At 39.2% G+C, this 17,850-nt stretch overlaps 1 protein-coding gene across 2 annotated transcripts in view; it reads right to left on the bottom strand.

The window, feature by feature from the left end:
• zetaCOP (COPI coat complex subunit zeta) overlaps positions 1-17,850 on the bottom strand; it is a 62,206-nt gene that overhangs the window by 33,208 nt on the left and 11,148 nt on the right. The window lies entirely within an intron of this gene.

The raw sequence follows: 17,850 nt of genomic DNA, 5'->3' as shown, positions 1-17,850 counted from the left end.
CAATGTGAATACTAAGTGGATTCATGATATTACGGGAAAATAATAACCCGCTATGCTTGCATTTGATTAGAAATGAGAAAGAAAGCAAAATTGCCTGGAACAGAAAGGTGTTCTAAAGGATAATATACATTTTGTCGTTGCACCTGCAAAAACCTGCTATGTGGTAATGTTTCATAAAATGAGTTATGTGGCTTAAAAGGCAAACAAAACAAAAGGCACAAATCCCTCAATGTGAATACTAAGTGAATTCATAATATTACGGGAAAAATCACAACCCACTAAGTATCACCTCTTAAAACTGCACCTTCATAATAAGCTTCGTGATCTTGGAAGATGGTTTCGACCGTTTCTTTTGCACTTTTTGGAGCACATAGCAGGTTGCGCCTCACAAAGCAATAATAAAAGTTGAATATTACAGGCCAATAATATGTCTTTCTATAACGAGGAACTTATTACTATACAATATAAACACAATATCATAGTACGCAGTTTGCTATGGCGAGGAGAAGAATGAAGTCGGTAAAATTAGCTATAGATGCTTTGGCAGGAAGAGAAAGAAGTGGTACTTAAAATAAATATACCTCAAGAAATTTTATACGAATAGTAGAATTTACCTAAACACAGTGTAGAAAAAAGCAATTATTGCTGTAACATTTGGCGGTTGGGTGTGTAAAGTGCGTTAATTCAAGAAATGGTGAGAACTTAGTTAATAGTGGCATCGAAAAGAGGAGAGCGAGCTGCCTGTGCATGTATAGTGTGTTATGTCATATTGTGGATGGCTACAAAGTTATTGAGTTGTGTATTAAGTGTTAAACTGACTTCAGCCATTCTTTGGGTGTGCAAAGTGTGTTATGTCCTACCCTTTATGACTTACCACACTGAGCACTATTCAACGTTTTATTCTGTGCGTATAAAGTGTGTTATGTCAGTTTGGTAGTAACGAAGCCTTTCGTGAAGTCTCCCAACAATAGAGAATGACTTTTTACATCAAGCACCATTCACTATTATCACTGAGTAAGTACTGAACTAAATTCCCACCACGTAGTCCATTGTCAATAATCATATCCCAACTGTTCTGCTTGTTGGCAAGTCACAGGCCTTGTTGCGGTACCTATTGCTTTGCCCCACAGAAGTTCAATTTTTACAACGTACTTGTATGTTATGTGAAATCAATAAAAAGAGCATTATGTCTTCTAGATCATAAATTTTTCTTTAAAAGCATTAGAGAGAGGCAAGGATCAATCTACCTGTTGCGGTTTTTGTGTTGGCAACTCGCCTGCAACATTTCATTTGTAACTTTCACAGTTAGCAACGTGCTGCCGCGTCAGTTATTATAGGCGAGACTGAACGTGGCGAGCAACAGCAGTAGACGCCTAGACACATGTATTTCTACATTTTCTTTTGTACTTTTGTGTAAATATGAGGTATTTATTCATGTGTAATAAATATTTTAAATCACTTTTTGAGTGATGTGCTGTGTCTGCTCGTCTAGGGCAGTCTGATCCTTCATCTGACTTATTTCAAAATTGTATTTGTACGCCTATGGAAATGAACTTTGTTATGTGCGCACGATATGTTGTTTCGTCGCTCGCAACAAAAAATCTTCGTCCTTCCAGGCCGCGATGGGCATCATTGTGAACTTGGAAATTAAACAATGTACAGCTTTGAACATTGCGCTAGACACAATAAAATTGTTATCGTCATGCATTGCTGCCTGCAACCACCATTTGTACATAGCAACGAGCTTGGCGCGAAAAGCATTGTGAACAGTTATTGTATTGAAGCACCAGAATGTCATGCTTAACACTAATTACTATGAATGTTTGAATTAGTTATATTGAGATTTCAACAAAGTCTTAATTGCTTTGGAACTGTTTTGATATCGCATGTTAACAATCTGTGGAATGTTACCACGTGCTAACACATCTGTTCTTGTAACTTGTTTACGCCAGTTTGTATCTGATACCCTGATGTTCAAGATGTTAAATGCTGCTTGGAATTGAGACTCCAGCACACATTACATTGCAGACATCATCCTTTGTTTGGACTTTCCAGTCACCTTGGCCATGTGGCTCAGTCAAGGAGTGGTTCCAGTGGTAGTGATGATTAGTGATACAGCACCGCTATGTACTGTAAGTCTGTTCCATTTGTCTTTATTGTTCCTATCTTGACTAGGATGGACATCCTGCCTAATATCCTAACCCTACTGCTAGCACTTTCCGTGTATAGAATTAACAGATTTGTCTTGATTTCTCATAGGCACTGTAAAGTTCTGTAATAATAAGTTATCTCATGCTTGTATGCATCTATCTACATTGTTGGCTCCATTCAAAGACTGTCACTCATATTTTTTTTTTTTTTTTTTTCTAGTGGCTTTACGTTGCACCGACCAGATAGATCTTATGGCGACGATGGGATACAAAAGGCCTAGGAGTTGGAAGGAAGCGACCGTGGCTTCAATTAAGGCACAGCCCCAGAATTTGCCTGGTGTGAAAATGGGAAACCATGGAAAACCATCTTCAGGGCTGCCAAACCCACTATCTCCCGGATGCAAGCTCACAGCTGCGCGCCCCTAACCGCACGGCCAACTCGCTCAGTGTCACTCATTCTAACAATGCACAATGAATGCAGTGTACTGAATATAGAGCTTATTGCTTGCATAATCACCATAGTTGTAGGATTGATTTCTATTATTATCTTGTCAATGATTGATTACCTGAACTATTAAAATGATGGTGTTTGAATCCGAAGCAAAGGCCATTCAAAAATGTGGTCTACGTAAAAGGTCATTAACTCGCCCTGAAAATTACTTGAAGCAAGATAATGAAATGGCGTATGGCTTTTAGTGCCGGGAGTGTCCGAAGACATGTTCGGCTCGCCAGGTGCAGGTCTTTCGAGTTGACTCCCGTAGGCGACCTGCGCGTCGTGATGAGGATGAAATGATGATGAAGACAACACATACACCCAGCCCCCGTGCCACTGGAATTAACCAATTAAGGTTAAAATCCCCGACCCGGCTGGGAATCGAACCCGGGACCCTCTGAACCGAAGGCCAGTACGCTGACCGTTCAGCCAACAAGTCGGACGAAGCAAGATAATATCAACCATTATGAACCGATTTCCAAGCAGAATAGGCTGCCGGAAATTTGGAAAGAATTCAGTATAGTAGGGAGTATCTACAATGTGAATTAGACTCAAAATCTAGCGAAACTCACTTCAGAGAGCATGATGAATTTGACAAAAAAGATGATGCAATAGCAGGTGGGATTCAAGAATTGCTTTGTTCATTTGAAAGACCCAAGAGACCTAGTAATGCATCCATTGTCTCTGATAACTCTACTCGATCCAGCTCTAGTTGGAAACTCACTCCCATTGAACTGCCTGTTTTTAAAGGAGACTTGACAAAATACTTGAGTTTCAGGAACACCTTTCAAAACTTAATTATTAACAATACCCACATTAACAATGTGCAAAGACTACACTACCTATAGTCGTCTCTTCAAGGCGAACCTAGGGATTTGTTAGATAACCTAGCCATATGTGCTGAGAATTTCACTGTTGCTTGGAATTTAATTGATGAAAGGTACAATAACAAATGCTTGATTGTTTTTCACAGCACGTAAAATATTTGCTCAATCTCCATAAATTGTATTAATGGACCTTCTTTTGTATATTGCAAATTGATAAACCAAGTACAATCTAACCTTAGTGCTATTGACAATTTGGAAGGTTAAGTTGAACTTCATGAAATTTTGTTACAGGAATTGATTCTTGCAGAAATTTTCTCACGGCACTGGAGTGTGTATCGTAGAGATAGGATAGGAAAGGTGGGAGGGGAGTTTTCATTCTGGTGAAAGAAGAATTTGTAAGCTACGAAAAAGTTAAAGATGAGACACATGGAATTCTAGGTGTAAGGCTCATTTCTAAAGATAATAGGCAACTTGATATATTTGGAGTGTACAGATCGGGAAAGGGTAGCACTGATGCGGATTCGGAATTATTTGATAGGATAGTCAGCTATGTGGGAAACGACATGGAAAGAAATGTGATTGTAGCGGGAGATCTGAATTTGCCAGATGTCAAATGGGAAGGAAATGCGAACGGCAGGAAGCATGACCAACAAATGGCAAATAAGTTAATATGGGAAGGACAGCTGATTCAGAAAGTGATGGAACCAACCAGAGGGAAAAATATCCTGGATGTGGTGCTGATAAAACCAGATGAGCTCTATAGGGAAACTGAAGTAATAGATGGTATTAGTGATCATGAAGCTGTTTTTGTGGTAGTTAAAAATAAATGCGATAGAAAGGAAGGTCTTAAAAGTAGGACTGTTAGGCAGTACCATATGGCTGATAAAGCAGGTATGAGGCAGTTTCTAAAAAGTAACTATGATCGGTGGAAAACGGTAAATAAAAATATAAACAGACTCTGGGATGGGTTTAAAGAAATTGTTGAGGAATGCGAAAACAGGTTTGTACCTTTAAGGGTGGTAAGGAATGGTAAAGACCCACCTTATTATAATAGAGAAATAACGAGACTAAGAAGGAGGTGCAGACTGGAAAGAAATAGAGTTAGAAATGGCTGTGGAAGTAAGGAGAAATTGAAGGAACTTACTAGAAAATTGAATCTAGCAAAGAAGACAGCTAAGGATAACATGATGGCAAGCATAATTGGCAGTCATACAAATTTTAGTGAAAAATGGAAGGGTATGTATAGGTATTTTAAGGCAGAAACAGGTTCCAAGAAGGACATTCCAGGAATAATTAATGAACAAGGGGAGTGTGTATGTGAGGATCTTCAAAAGGCAGAAGTATTCAGTCAGCAGTATGTAAAGATTGTTGGTTACAAGGATAATGTCGAGATAAAGGAAGAGACTAAGGCCAAAGAAGTAATAAAATTTACATATGATAACAATGACATTTACAATAAGGTACAAAAGTTGAAAACTAGAAAAGCGGCTGGAATTGATCAGATTTCTGGGGATATACTAAAGACAATGGGTTGGAATGTAGTACCATATCTGAAGTACTTATTTGATTATTGTTTGGTCAAAGGAGCTATACCAGATGAATGGAGAGTTGCTATAGTAGCCCCTGTGTATAAAGGAAAGGGTGATAGACATAAAGCTGAAAATTACAGGCCAGTAAGTTTGACATGCATTGTATGTAAGCTTTGGGAAGGCATTCTTTCTGATTATATTAGACATGTTTGTGAAATTAATAACTGGTTCGATAGAAGGCAATTCGGTTTTAGGAAAGGTTATTCCACTGAAGCTCAACTTGTAGGATTCCAGCAAGATATAGCAGATATCTTGGATTCTGGAGGTCAAATGGACTGTATCGCGATTGACATGTCTAAAGCATTTGATAGGGTGGATCATGGGAGACTACTGGCAAAAATGAGTGCAATTGGACTAGACAAAAGAGTGACTGAATGGGTTGCTATATTTCTAGAAAATAGATCTCAGAGAGTTAGAGTAGGTGAAGCTTTGTCTGACCCTGTAATAGTTGAGAGGGGAGTTCCTCAGGGCAGTGTTATCGGACCTTTATGTTTTCTTATATATATAAATGATATGAGTAAAGGAGTGGAATCGGAGGTAAGGCTTTTTGCGGATGATGTTATTCTCTATAGAGTGATAAATAAGTTACAAGATTGTGAGCTACTGCAACGTGACCTCGAAAATGTTGTGAGATGGACAGCAGGCAATGGTATGTTGATAAACGGGGCTAAAAGTCAGGTTGTGAGTTTCACAAATAGGAAAAGTCCTCTCAGTTTTAATTACTGCGTTGATGGGGTGAAAGTTCCTTTTGGGGATCATTGTAAGTATCTAGGTGTTAATATAAGGAAAGATCTTCACTGGGGTAATCACATAAATGGGATTGTAAATAAAGGGTACCGATCTCTACACATGGTTATGAGGGTGTTTAGGGGTTGTAGTAAGGATGTAAAGGAGAGGGCATATAAGTCTCTGGTAAGACCCCAACTAGAGTATGGTTCCAGTGTATGGGACCCTCACCAGGATTACCTGATTCAAGAACTGGAAAAAATCCAAAGAAAAGCAGCTCGATTTGTTCTGGGTGATTTCCGACAAAAGAGTAGCGTTACAAAAATGTTGCAATGTTTGAGTTGGGAAGAATTGAGAGAAAGAAGAAGAGCTGCTCGACTAAGTGGTATGTTCCGAGCTGTCAGCGGAGAGATGGCATGGAATGACATTAGTAGACGAATAGGTTTGAATGGCGTTTATAAAAGTAGGAAAGATCACAATATGAAGATAAATTTGGAATTCAAGAGGACAAACTGGGGCAAATATTCATTTATAGGAAGGGGAGTTCGGGATTGGAATAACTTACCAAGGGAGATGTTCAATAAATTTCCAATTCCTTTGAAATCATTTCGGAAAAGGCTAGGAAAGCAACAGATAGGGAATCTGCCACCTGGGCGACTGCCCTAAATGCAGATCAGTATTGACTGATTGATTGATTGATCATCCTCTTCTCTTCTTCTTCTTTTCTTCATGGGGCCTCTAAATATTTGTTCCTAATTAGCGTCGACCTCTAAGATCTTTTGCTACCATGTTTTTCCTTCATTTCCACCTAGATATACCTGCTCCCTTCACAGAGCTGCAGGTTGTTCTTATTGGGTCTTCTTGGATTATTTCTCTCTCTTCACCTGGTAGTCCTAGAGTGGAGAGTCTGATTCTACCCAGCGCCTCACATTTGAAAAGTGTGTGTTCAGCTGATTCCTCTGCTTCATTGCATTTCCTACATATGTTGTCTCTTATTACTCCAATTCTACGAGGACGGTTTGAAAAGTTCTCAGGATCACCGCTAGATGTCAGTGCTAGAGCAATGAGGTTCTCGCGCAATAATCAAACATCCTTTGTGAGTGAACACGTGGCGCGTCAGTGCTCTAGCTGCAGGAGTGTGGTAGTGACGACTCTTTGTTGTTGTTGTTCCCGCGTAGTGATTTGTGACAATGGAAAAAAATGAGATTCGAGCAGTGATTAAATACTTTGTAAAGAAAGGTATGAAAGCAAAGGAAATTCATGCCGACTTTCAGAACACACTCGGGGACTCTGCTCCTTCATTTTCAACTGTTGCCAAGTGGACCAGCGAGTTTAAATTTGGTCGGGAGAGCTTGGATGATGATCCGCGTAGTGGACGGCCAAAAAGTGTTACGACCCCAGAATTTATCACAAAAGTGCACAAAATGGTCATGGAGGATCGTCGACTGAAAGTGCGTGAGATTGTTGAAGCTGTAGGGATGCCTTCTGAACGGGTATATTATATTTTAACCGAAGAATTGGGTATGAAAAAATTATCCACAAGATGGGTGCCGTGGCTCTTGACATTGGACAATAAACGCACCAGACTGGAAATGTCCGAACAAAGTCTGGCCCATTTTCAGTGCAACCAACAAGATTTATTGCGCCGGTTTGTGACTACAGATGAAACTTGGGTCCACTACTATAGGTGGGCCGGCATAAGGTTGCACATGACAGCTGCGCACAATATTGGTCACACTGCAATGGCGCACGAAATGATGTTGCCGCCGTAACAACAGCTGACTGCACGACACATGGGTTTTTAAAAACATGGGAGAAATGTTTTTAATGTCATCACGATGATACACAATACAAATGAAATCTGCCGACAAAAATTGAACTTTCAACTCACCGATTATTCATCACACAAAATTATACGAGATAAATATACTACGAAGCTCTTATTATCGCGATGTTAGAAAACACTGAAGAAATTGGCCGACAAGGATCTCACTTCATATACACCTACAACAATAAATGTTAGAATAATATACACCGGTGCTAACACAAAATATTTCAAGTAAATTCTATAAAATTTACGAAAATTCAGAAACCTTATTTTCATACCGGATTCAAAAAGGCAGAGGCTCGATAGCCTCCAGTTCACTGCCATCACTACCGTCGCCTTCGTTGTCACTGTCATCATCGTCTAGGCAGATCATCAACTCCTGAGAGTCATTGATAATGCCATGTATTGCCATTGCCGAATTAATGAATCCTGCGACATGGCTAAATTTCTTCCTGCACAAAGCCGCATCCATTCGAGCAATACTCTCCCGGAACAGTCCTTCCACTTCAGTAACTGTGAAGGACTTGTTATAAGTGCGTACGTAATGTTTTACTTCACCCCATACCATACCAACTCAATGAGGTTGAAGTGACAGTGGTACGGCGGCAACCTAATAATCTCGTGCCCTTGTTCCTTCGCTACCTCGTCGACTATTTCTTTTTTTTTGCTTTACATCGCACCGACACAGATAGGTTTTATAGCGACGATGGGACAGGAAAGGCCTACGAATGGGAAGGAAGCGACCGTTGCCTTAATTAAGGTACATCCCCAGCATTTGCCTGGAGTGAAAATGGGAAACCACGGAAAACCATCTTCAGGGCTGCCGACAGTGGAATTCGAACCCACTATCTCCCGGATGCGAGCTCACAGCTGCGCGCCCCTAACCGCACGGCCAACTCACCCGGTGTTGACTAATTTAGTCATACACATATGCGCTGGGATATTTCTTTACTGCAGCCATTCCACTTACAGTTCCGGGCGCTTGAAGAAGGGGTCTTGTCCATTATTACGGAGTGGTAACGTGCATTGTCCATAACAATGACAGAAGGGACTTTGAGCTGTAAAAATCGTACTCGTGTCTTCGTATTGCATCAGCCTGGAAATAATTAATTCCTGTTACAGGAGATAGCTTAATTCGTTTCTTTCCCGGAGTGCTGTGAAACAAGTCCCTACTATCAGCCCCGTTTTTGCTACTGCTATGTACCCCAGTCACTTTTTCCTTCTGTTCTTGGAGGCGAACACCTGTTTGAATGACAGTATGCTTTGAAAGCCCTAATGTTTGAGATATGCGATCCACAACATGATCTACAGGAACGGAGAGACGGCTATACAAGCGTACGAATTTAGTCTCCCTCTCGTAAAACTCACGAGTTCTCCGCACTAATTCTAATGCCTGACTATTAAGGGACACTCCGCGGCTCAGAGGATCATCACTTCGCACATCGCACTGCATTCGTTAAAATAAAATTTCACAATCATCACACAATGAAAACAAAACTTTCATAAACGCGCGAATCACACCTGACCACGTGCTAGCGGCGACAGACAAAACGGCAACACTTCAATACAGTAGTCAAGCTACTTATAGATGGCACCACTATACTACCTATATTGCCAACAACAATCAACTGAAAACAGTTCGCATTTATTTTGTAGCTCGCTTAAACCTTATATCTTTTAAATGCTCATATTTGTGTATGCAAATAAAAGATTATGAACACTATACGGAATTAAATACGAATTAACATGAATAAAATGCGTAGCTGTATCTGGACATAAAAAGTAGTGGATTGGTGATTCTGACTGACGGGTGACGTTCTTCATTTCATTTTTGTAGTGGTGCCAACATGACTTACAACTGTCAAGTGCAACCTTGTGCCGGCCCACCTATATACCCCAGAGACAAAACAGCAGTCAAAGCAGTGGAAACATGCTGATTCACCACCACCAAAGAAAGCAAAGGCAGTGCGTTCGGCTGGAAAGGTCATGGCCTCAGTTTTCTGGGATGCAAAAGGCATTCTGCTGGTAGATTATCTTCCTACTGGCCAAACAATTACGGGGCAATTCTATTCAAACCTCCTAGACCAACTACAGGAAAAGATACGCGAAACAAGGCCTGGTTTTGCAAGGAAAAGGGTCATCTTTCATCAGGACAACGCTCTGCCGCACACAAGTGTTATTGCCATGGCAAAACTTCACGAACTGAGGTACGAATTGTTGCCACATTCACCTTATTCACCTGATTTGGCACCATCAGACTTTCATCTATTTCCCAAACTGAAAATTTTCCTCGGTGGACAGAGATTTTCTACAAGGGAAGAACTGACAGCCGAATTGGAGAGGTATTTTGCAGGCCTGGAGGAATCTCATTTTCGAGATGGGATCAAGGCATTGGAACATCACTGGACCAAATGCATTAGTCTACAGGGAGACTATGTTGAAAAATAAAAGCGGTTCCACTGAGGTAAGATACTTAATTCTAGTACATTCCGAGAACTTTTCAAACCACCTACGTATGTAGGTGTTTTTTCAGATGGCAGTGTCCTGTCAACAGTCCTAGTATACATTTTATATTTTCTCTACTGAGTTTCAACAGTTCTTTATTATGCTACTTGTTTGGTCCTTTCCTTTGCAAGCCTGCATTCTGGAGTATTTTTCCAGTTTTCCATTTGTTTCTTTTGTACCCATTTTCTTATGTAGTATCGGGCTTGTCCATAGGAAATCCCACATACAAGTTCTGGGCCTACAAAATGTGTTTCTGCCCCTTTCCTGGCCAGTTTATTTGCCTTTTCATTTCCTTCTATACCTGCATGCCCTGGTACCCATATTTATTTTGACAATGTTGTACTTTGAGAGATTCAGGAGAACTGAGTGGCAATACCAGACAATTCTAGATATTATCCAGACTGCCTCTAGTGCCTTAATGGCTGCTTGGCTGTCCGTAAAAATGAAAATGTTCTTATTCCTACAGTTTATTTTCAGATTTTCTTCAAGACATTTTGCGATAGCTATCATTTCAGCTTGAAAGACTGTAAGTGTGTCTGTCCAGGCTCATGTAGATTGATCTCTCAGGTCTTTCCCAGTTGATCCCTCCTCCTGTGCCATCCACAGTCTTTGAGCCATCAGTCCACCACATTATATCTTCTTTTTCAGTATTCCATTTGTTGATATCCCAGTCTTCTTTTTTTATTATCTGGGTCTCAAACGGTTTTTCAAAGTTGTACTTTGGTATCATATGATCAGAAGGCATGTGTAGAACTTCCTCTGTTATTACTCTGATCATTTTACAGTGTCCTAGATTGGGTCTTCGTGCATTCCAGCACTCTGATTGTTCCAATCTATATGAACTCATTCTAGCCTGTCCTTTTATGAAACTGTATAGTGATAAGAGGTCTAGTAAAATATTCAAGGCTTCTGTCGGCATAGTTCTCATAGCCCCAGTTATGGCCATGCATGCCATTCTCTGTAGGCTATCCAATTTACTGCCGACTTTTCCTTGACTTACTTTCTGCCACCAGATGATTGCAGCATAGGCCATCAAAGGTCTAATGATCATTGTGTATATCCACATTACCATTGATGGTCTTAGGCCCCATGTCTTCCTAATGGCTCTTTTACATGCATACAGCAAGTTCTTGGCGTGGGTTATGTTCCTTTCTATATGTGGATTCCAGGTTAGATTTTTATCTAACACTACACCTAGGTGCAATGCCTGTTCTTCCATATATATATATATTGCCCAAAGAGTTTCAATGATTTCTTTCCGTCTAATTTTCTCCTTCTTGTGAAAAGGACAAGAGTTATCTTGTTCGGGTTGACTGATAGTTGTTCTTCCCGACATCAGTTCTCCACAAGGTTGAGTGATCTTTGCATGAGGTCCTGGATAACACTCATCACCGTACCTCATACCACAATCACTAGCTCGTCTGCGTATCCTTGTGTATAGAAACCCTGTTCGTTGAGCATATCTATGAATTTGTTCACCACGAGTTTCCACAGCAGAGGCGAAAGAACTCCTCCCTGAGCACAACCTCATGTGGCCCTAACTGTCGGCGTTTCTTCAAACAGGGTTGCTTTTATCTTCCTTCCGTCTAACATGGATTTAATCCATTTGACGACAGTTTTACTCACCTTGCTCTTTTCCAATGCTTTGATCATAGAGTCATAGGTTGTATTGCTGAAGGCTCCTTCTATATCTAGAAATGCTGCCAGTGCAATTTCTTTATATTCTAGGCTTTCCTCTAGTTTAGTGCTACTTCGGTGGATCTGCCAGGTCTATATGCAAACTGATTTTCATGCAACATTAAGTTCAGTTGCACTGTTCTTCTGACATACCGTATTTTATCGCATAAGCTCCCCACTCGCATATTTCCCTCCGCTACGATTTTTCATCATTAAAAATGATTTTATTAAATATCGCGCACAATTCCCTCTCCTGGTTTGTTCTTACTGGAGCGGCCTTCAAATGACTTGATAACGGACAACAATGAATACAGTGTAATTGACATAAAAATGTTTCCATTGTCACAACATATCGTAAATTTGAACAGTGAAGTTGTAGACTTGTTTGTAGGTCAGTTTGTTACAAGTCGTCATAATTGCAAGTAATCAGCTTCATTTTCCGTATCAAATTCTAAACACAGAGACTTACAATAATTGAAAATCTTCCACCTTTTTGATACTTTTTATGCAAATTAATTAATTATAAACAGTACATGTTTCATTCTTATTTGAGAACATCTTCAGCTGTTGTATAGCTTAGGTGAATCACTGAGTTTTTGAGTATATTTTTTTCAGCACTTTGTTCCTCTTAAAAACTATTTGAATATAAATTGAATTTAAAATGATATTAAAACAATGTGGTGGTTAATGGGTTGGTGAAATGAGACAGGATGAATACATAGTTAGCCTACTTAAAAAACTTTATCTATTCATTTGAATAGTTGTTGTTAAAAGTTTCAAACTCTGTTACACTAAAAAATATGTGTTTGTCTTCCAGTTAAAAGGTTTTTAAAATGTATGACTCCTTGACACTATTCTAAATATTGTTGAATGTTCACTTCTTTCACTCCTTCCAGGTTGGCTGTTATTTATTTTGAGCTTACTAAATGTGTCTTAAATTGAGTTTAATGCGGAACTTTGAAGCTGATTGCTGTTCACTGATTGAGAAGGGAGTTTCGTCTCACTTTCTGAAATGAAATGAGGAAAATAGGGTTTTGCTTTTATAATGAAAACATGTGTCTTTACAAAGTAACTTAATGTATAAAATGGTTCCATACCTTACTGTTGTTCAACTCCAATTCTGCCGTGACCCTGGAGGAGCTACGTTTGAAGCTGGTTTATGTCTTGTATAATAATGATGTGTGTGTGTTCTGATGTTTGCTCCACCTTCCGGTGAGGCAAGGCTGTGGAGAGGGGAGGAGGCGTGTCGCTTACTGTCACGGCTTCGGCTTTAGAAGGAGTGGGGGGAGTGGATGTACAAAATGGCGGAGGCTCGTTCTCATTCATCCTTTTACTGTCTGTGTTGTTTATTTTGCCTTAAGTTTCAAGATTTGATAATATCCCTTCAAATATAGGGTTCCTATTGTCAATTATATCGTTCAGGTTATTGTCCTGATTACTTTTTTGTTCTAAATAAATATATAAATTTTAAATGTATTCAGAAGAACTCCTTTGTTTATTTTACGTAATATAGTTAAATCCTGCTCTATAGTTGTGAACTGATGTCCGGTCGTACTCATGTGTTGGGCCATCGCGGAAATTTTTTTATGCCTTTCAGCGCTGTGATGTCCGGTTGTACTCATGTGTTGGGCCATCGCGGAAATATTTTTATGCCTTTCAGCACTGACATGTTTTAAGTATCTTACAGTAAAACTGCGCCCTGTTTGCCCAACATAAGTTTTTTAACACTGATGACATTTCAATTTGTAAACTCCTGATTCTGAATAGTTGTTTTTTTCTCGGAAATTAACACTATTGTAATTAAAGAATTTTAGCTTTGTATTGTTACTGGTTGAATACGCGATCTTACAGTTATATTTTCTGAACAAATTTGTTAAGTTAGGGTTGTTGAACGTGAACTTGGCGTATTTATCTTTCTTTTTTATTTCGGGTGTTAGATTAGTTTGCAACTTCTGTTTGAATTTTCTGATTATTTTGTTTACCATATTTAGTTCAAATCCGTTGTATTGGGCTTGTTTACGGATAAAGAGCAGTTCTTTTTCTCATTTCGTGTGTGTGAGGGGTATATTAAATGCTGTATATATGTAACTGTAGTAAGCTGACCTTTTTTGTGATTCCGGATGCAATGAGTAGTTCTGTATTGTAATGGGAGTAAAAGTGGGTTTTCTGTGTATCTTGAAAACAAACTCTTCCTTTTTCTGTGTTATATTTATGTCTAAAAAATTTATGGAACCTTCTTTTTCTACTGTAAATTTTATTCTAGAATCCAATGTATTTAATTTATTGAGGATATCTTCACTATTGTTCACTCTACAATCTATTACTATAAAAGTGTCGTCTACAAAGCGTATCCATAAATTGAGACCCTCTATTTTGGTATGTTCAAGATAATCAAGATAAATATTGGCTAAAATGCCCAAAACGGGAGATCCCATAGGGAGGCCTTCCTGTCTATATATCTTCTTACTGAAGTGAAATAATTGTGTTTCGTAACGAATTTGAGTATATTAATGAAATCAAATTTTAAAATTGCGGCCAGATATTTAGAACATGTGAATGCTGAAAAACATAGAAGATTCTCAGCTATGGGATCACACATGACTGCCACAGGTCATAAATTTACCAACATAGAACAAGACCTGATCATCATAAAAAAATTAAAAAAGGGCAGCTTAATGAACACGTATGAAGATCTATACATTCATCTAGACCAACTTGTAAAGAAAAATGATAACCTTAATGAGGCTGTAGAATATAAAAATCCATTATATTATCAAATTCTAGTATATTTGAATATGCTTGAGAAAGATCACGAAAAAAGAATTGGAATTTCTCCACTTACAGATAGCCCTACAATTTATTCCTCCTCAAGGTTCTTGACACACCTATATACCCTGCTCCTCCGCCTCCTCAGGTGCAAGAGCAAGGAAGAATGCATCATCAATATTACACCAGACACAAGACTGTGATAGAATGACAGGAGTTACTGTTCCAAAGGAAAGCAGACTTAATAAGAATTGACAACTAGGAATTAGTAGCGCGTGGCTGTGAGCGTGCATCCGGGAGATAGTAGGTTCGAATCCCACTATCGGCAGCCCTGAAGATGGTTTTCCGTGGTTTCCCATTTTCACACCAGGCAAATGCTGGGGCTGTACCTTAATTAAGGCCACGGCCGCTTCCTTCCAACTCCTAGGCCTTTCCTATCCCATCGTTGCCATAAGACCTATCTGTGTCGGTGCGATGTAAAGCCCCTAGCAAAAAAAAAAAAAAAGAATTAGTAATATTTTCATCTGCATTAATAATAAGAGCCACATTGTGATAACTGGATTTCATTTCGACAATTACTTATAAATTGTATAATTTTTAATTTATAAATTGACCTTTCTTCATCACTTATTAAGAAAAGAAAATTCATTAGAACATATTCTCTAGGGAATATTGTACAAGTGTTTCCTTGACAACTGCTTTCAATTGTAGAAATTATTTATGTATTTTCTCTTGAGATTTTTGTTTGTTTTAATGTTGTCAATCTTATGTTAATTTTAAGGACACTTCCTCTAAAGCATTACTCTGTCAATTTATGTCTTCTTCATCTAAACAGTGTTATGTGGCTGAAGATGTTTATATTATACGAAACATGTACCACTTTTAACCATTAAATTGCCTTAAGCAATCAATGTATCGACTAGGTGGAAAATAAATAAATACTTAGTTGTGAATCCGAAGGTGATGTTGGAGTCGATTAGTAATACCCATCAACTGCTCTTCCGTAAAGAAAATCCGAAATGAAGGAGAACATGTTTTCGTACTACATGCAAAAACAACTTGGTCGATGGCAGTTGTTAACTCCTTAGAAATAACAGCTGTAAGTGATAGCTTAACTTTTAATACTCTATACTGAAATTAAGTAAGAATGTGAATCACCTCAAGATGTGGCAGAGCGCATCACTATTTTCTGAGGTTAGATTATATTTTCTCATGTCTGGTTTATTTCAGTAAGGCTATTCCCATCTAAATCTACAGCAAGATGGTTTACCACTTTTCTACTGGCGCTTGGTACATGTTTTAGTTTAGGTTAGGTGACGCTGTTTGAATAAGAAAACGGAAGTGTTTGCCACAAAATGCGACCTTCGGTATCATTTTCTCACTATGTGCACTTGCGAGCTCTCTTGTCGACATTCGAGGGCGATGATATAGATGTTGATTCCCACAGGGAATCTGAAATATTTGTCCCGAATGAGTAAATTTATAAAACCAATATACATGGTCCGTTACTGGACATTCTAAATTTTCCAGCTAACTCATTCCTCGTTGCCAGCGCTTCGAGAAATTTATGTTGTACTGAATCTAATCTATGGATAGAGGTCTGATGAGAAGGGTTCCAAACAGGTGTACAGTATTCTAGTATAGGGCGTACCATAGACACATACAGCAATCAATAGGTAGCTAAGTTTGAAAATTCTCTGAAATATCTAGTAATGCAACCCAATCTTTGAAATGCTTTCTTACAAATATTTTCAATATGTTCATTAAACGATAGGTTATAACTGAATAAAACACCAAGGTCATTAACTTGTGAAACAGGAGTTAGAATGTTATTACTAAATTTGTACTGAAATGATATTTTCTTCTTGTTTTAAAAAAAAAAACGATATTATTTTACATTTCTCATGATTGAGTTTCAACCCATTTTGAATACAGTACTTTTCCAGATGATGTAAATCATCTTGAAGTTTTAAACAATCAAGTGGACAATTAATTTGCATACATTTTTTTGCATCGTCAGCAAACAAAAGCAATTCAGAATTCTTAAGTATATTTTTAATGTCATTTATTTTTGGTGAACTGAATCAGACAGATTAGCCTATTCCAATTGAGATTATATTCCATAAATCCTCATGAAGTTGGTACTGTAAACTGTTGCAAAACACGCAGCATTTCTTTACAAATCATTATAACTTGTGATTATTTACCATAATTATTTCACTATTCAATCCTAAAAAATATGCATCATCATCATCATTCTATTTTTCAACATGCTTTTCTCATTATGTGATATCTTCTGGATCTGCACAAATACACAATAATGAGGTTCCACTATATTGCACCAAATATGAAAGTTTGGTCCAAAACTGTTTTCTACAAATATTTTATGTTCTGTGGATTTTTTAATTATTGCTAGAATAAAGAATTGTTGGTCTTTTGGTTTTATCTTGAGTTTTTGCACTGACTGACAGTGACAATGCAACACCAAGGAGGAGTGGTTCGAAAGGGATGAAAGTTGGGGAAAAAACAGAGACGGCACGGATGAATAATTGATGTTTATTTCAAACCGATATGCAGGTTACACAATGCGCACGGCATCGACTCAGTAGGATGTAGGACCACCGCGAGCGGCGATGCACGCAGAAACACGCCGAGGTACAGAGTCAATAAGAGTGCGGATGGTGTCCTGAGGGATGGTTCTCCATTCTCTGTCAACCATTTGCCACAGTTGGTCGTCCGTACGAGGCTGGGGCAGAGTTTGCAAACTGCGTCCAATGAGATCCCACACGTGTTCGATTGGTGAGAGATCCGGAGAGTACGCTGGCCACGGAAGCATCTGTACACCTCGTAGAGCCTGTTGGGAGATGCGAGCAGTGTGTGGGCGGGCATTATCCTGCTGAAACAGAGCATTGGGCAGCCCCTGAAGGTACGGGAGTGCCACCGGCCGCAGCACATGCTGCACGTAGCGGTGGGCATTTAACGTGCCTTGAATACGCACTAGAGGTGACGTGGAATCATACGCAATAGCGCCCCAAACCATGATGCCGCATTGTCTAGCGGTAGGGCGCTCCACAGTTACTGCCGGATTTGACCTTTCTCCACGCCGACGCCACACTCGTCTGCGGTGACTATCACTGACAGAACAGAAGCGTGACTCATCGGAGAACACGACGTTCCGTCATTCCCTCATCCAAGTCGCTCTAGCCCGGCACCATGCCAGGCGTGCACGTCTATGCTGTGGAGTCAATGGTAGTCTTCTGAGCGGACGCCGGGAGTGCAGGCCTCCTTC

The sequence above is a fragment of the Anabrus simplex genome, chromosome 5 (assembly GCF_040414725.1).
Source record: "Anabrus simplex isolate iqAnaSimp1 chromosome 5, ASM4041472v1, whole genome shotgun sequence".
NCBI classification, from domain to species: Eukaryota; Metazoa; Arthropoda; class Insecta; order Orthoptera; family Tettigoniidae; genus Anabrus; species Anabrus simplex.
Note: the sequence above shows the minus strand (reverse complement) of the source record. Positions and strands in the feature narration are given on the sequence as shown.